At 36.7% G+C, this 3,789-nt stretch overlaps 1 pseudogene; it reads right to left on the reverse strand.

The window, feature by feature from the left end:
* Positions 1 to 713: 713 nt before the first annotated feature.
* Positions 714 to 3,789, reverse strand: part of LOC119339790 — an 11,982-nt pseudogene continuing 8,906 nt past the window's right edge.

The raw sequence follows: 3,789 nt of genomic DNA on the forward strand, positions 1-3,789 counted from the left end.
GACAACAAACGAGCTTGTCCGAGAGGAGCAAACAAAAATAACAACCAACTGAACAATCAATTAGCGGAAACAAATATAGCTTGAACAACCTACATAGTGAACACCGACACATCGTCATGGTCTCGCCTTGCTTAAATGCAATCTTCAGATATTCCGCTGCTGGAAGTAATCCCCGCTTTAGTACATGCCAGAATGTCTTACATGTAGAAACAAAACATAGCAACTAAAATGGCTAAGATATCCATGCTTGCACCATGTATCGCTCACAACTCAAGAAATGAAAGCCAACCAAAGTAACAGCAAACAAAACAAGGAAATACGTAGCCTGAAGCCTGGGTATGGCGAAAGCCTGGCTTCCAAGCAATCATGAGAACTAAATTCATAATAAAGAAGTTTTCCCTTGAGCAATTGAAAAGTGCCACCTATCGCCAGTCAATCGAAAATTGGATTTCAGCTCGTGACACGCAACATTCATTCTGACAGTCACAAGGCCTGCCAATAGAGTTAGGAAGTCAAAAATAAAGCATGATATTGCTATGTGTACGTTTCTAGGTGAACAACTACATTTTTTTTTCTACACAAATAGTGAATAAGAACCTCAACAATGCAAAGAGGAAATGAATAATCTGATCCATCACTTTCAGCCTATTTACTTGTACACAACAGCCAACCATTACCTGTAGCTATAGCTGGGGCAGTAGCAAGGCTTCCAGTCACCGCATCCTTTCCCACAAGCCTTTCTTGGTTAGTTTAACAGTAACTCTTTTGATGTGTCTAATCTTCCTAAGATCATCATTGCATTCACGTGGTTCTGTCTTTTGCCGAAGCTTCTCTATGAGCTCTTCTGATGTGTCATACAGATATAACTCTTCAAGGGCTGTGAGATGCTCAACACCATGAGGAAGAAGCTTGAGTTCAGGGCAGGCTTGCAAGTATAATTCAGCAAGGCTTGCCATTGCACCCTCTTCTACTTCAACTTGGTTCATCTTTGGTGCATCCCATATATTTAGACACCGAAGCTTTGGAAAAGAACCTGCAGTGAAGTGCAGCATCTTCCCTTCAAAAGCCTTGACAAGGGAAAGGTGGCATAAACCACGTAGCATCAACAGACTAGAAAATGATTCCTCATCAATTTTGGAGAATGCCAGCCGCAGCGAAGTGAGGCTATTAAGGCACGACCAAAATGATATAACTTGAGGTATCGATGTCTTCTCGAGCTGCCCCTCTAAACTAAGTTTGTACACCGTTAGAGGTAAACAAAGTCCCTCCAGCTGCAGCACCTCCTCACTGATAGCCGTGATTGCTACATGCAGAAGATGTCTCATTTCTTTGATAGCATTTATCAAGTCGGCAGAGTGTTTAGTTTCAACGTTGCACACAGCAAATGTTCTTAGCTGTGTTAAAGCTGCTACACCCCGCAGAATTTCAGAGCTAGCTTCCACACAATGAAGAACATACAATGAAGTCAAGTTCCTTATACGACTAGGCACCTTCACACCACTAAATGGTTTAAGTTCTTCTTGTTTGGTAACACAACATGCAAACAGGTATCTTAGCCTCTGAAGTTTTACAATGCTGTTTGGTAAATACGATAGTGCACTGTTCCCAGCATCTAAGACCTCTAAGTTCTGCAACCTTCCTATTTCTTCAGGTAAACTTCCAATATCAGTATATCTAAGGCCCAAATACCGCAGGTTGAAACAAGTTGAATACCTCAGTAGGCAGCATCTTGATACTAGTACTCCCTCCATTTTTGTATACAAGGCCACAAACTCATATTACACGTACCAAGGTAAAATTTAATGGCTTACACGTACCAGACACTTCACTGCAAAGCAGCGATAAGCCGAACGCTGAGTGACCTAGCTTTGGCTTTGCTGGGCTCTTTTCTTTTCTTTTTGCACCAGGAAAACGTTTATTTTCCACCGACTGGTTTCTCTCGCATGTAAGCCGCCTCTGCTTCCTGTCACGTGTCCCCGTGGATCATATGAAACTCTGGTATAAATGTAAATGTAAAAAGTAAAATAGTTAATCATGTATATGAAAAATATTTGTGAAAACTATAAAATATCACACATTTCAAAAGAAATGTACATGACATTGTAAAAAAATGTTTATACAATATAAAATATATATGTGCAATTCAGTAAAAACATTTAATATATTAAAAAGATGTCCGTTACATTTAATAAAAAATCTTCACAAGTTTCGAAAACTTGTTCGTAACATTTTCAAGAAAAACAAAAATGTGTCCAATGTTCAAAAAAAATATCGTTTTTTATACATGTATTTTGAAAAACAAAATTGCTTAACATGTAGTTTACATTTAAAACATGATTTTGCAAAAAATGATAGACATTTATTTGGAAAATATTAAACGGGTGTAAAAAATGTTTGAAATGTGTACAAAGGTATATGAAAAATGTTAGATATGTATTGACAAAAAGAACACAATGAAAATTTACAAATGAAGCAAAAACAAAGATGTAAAAACAAAAGAAACAAGAAAATATAGATTGAAAGAAACCGTTGAAAAAAAACAGAAACCAAAGCAAAAAAGAAGAAAAAAACTGAAGGAAAAACAAAAAATCAAAGGAAAAACAGAAGAAAACGAAAAAGAAAACAAAGAAACCAGACCAAGCCTTTGAAGCTTCGACCAAATGCGGACGAGCGAATGCAATGAACGTCTAACATATAAATAGGCCGGCTCGATACTAGGCTGACCATAGGCGATTTCTAATAGAAATCGGTGTGGGCGAGACTTAGCATTTGCGCAAATTAGATCCCTTGCAAAATGCTCACCGACCACCCAACTCTGGTCTTGGGCTCGCCTCGCTTGTTTCTTGGGCTCGCCTCGCTTGTTTCTTGGGCTCGCCTCGCTTGTTTCTTGGTCTTAGCAACTGCGGGATTCTATTATTTTGGTTTTTCGTTCGCACCTCTGTTAAGGCACCCCAAAAAAAAGCTTGGTACCAGATTTTGATTGATTTCAGAAAGTTCATAAAATAAAAAATTATTTACGGAGTTGAAATACGTTTGTGAATTTAAAAAATAGAAAAATCATGAGTTTTAAAAAGTTCATTTCTAAAAACTTTCACGAATTTAAGAAAATGTCAATGAACTTATTAGTATTCCTGAATTAAAAAATGCTCAAGAATTAAAACAATATGTAGGAATTGAAAATGTTCATAAAATAATATGTACGAAATTTTTCAAAATGTTACTCTAGTTCTTATTTATATTTATGAATTGAAAATTGTTCATATTTTGGTTAATTATTTTTGCATTAAAGTTTTCTAATTTGAAAATTGATCAAGGATTAAATATATATGAATTCATAAATTATTCATTAATGTCCAAAAGTGTTCATGAATTTTTAGAAAGTGCATGAATTAAAAAATTAAAATCTTTTTAACGAATTGGAAAAACGTCCATGAATTAAAAAATGGTGCTGTGCCAGACTTGTATCATGCGTGTGTTAGATGAATGACTATTTGCAATTTATGTTGTTCAATTGCTGTAACCTGAGGAATTTGCCCACCACAATTTTCTTGTTGAAGAATTTGGAAACATAGCGGCAGTGGGTGTTTTGGTACTGTTCAGCTAGGGCAGCTGTTACCGTTAGGAGTGCTAATTAATGTGTTCGCTGTCGGTATTTAAAGTGTTCTGGAGAAGACAGTATGAATACTGTGTTTGTGACATTTCAAATGGTGGGTGTTGACTGTACCAAGGTTGTCTGGATCTGGAGGTGAATTAGGCCAACTGAAGGTTTTATCTGGTCTATCTGTTTGC

The sequence above is a fragment of the Triticum dicoccoides genome, chromosome 7B (assembly GCF_002162155.2).
Source record: "Triticum dicoccoides isolate Atlit2015 ecotype Zavitan chromosome 7B, WEW_v2.0, whole genome shotgun sequence".
In the NCBI taxonomy this organism is placed as follows: Eukaryota; Viridiplantae; Streptophyta; class Magnoliopsida; order Poales; family Poaceae; genus Triticum; species Triticum dicoccoides.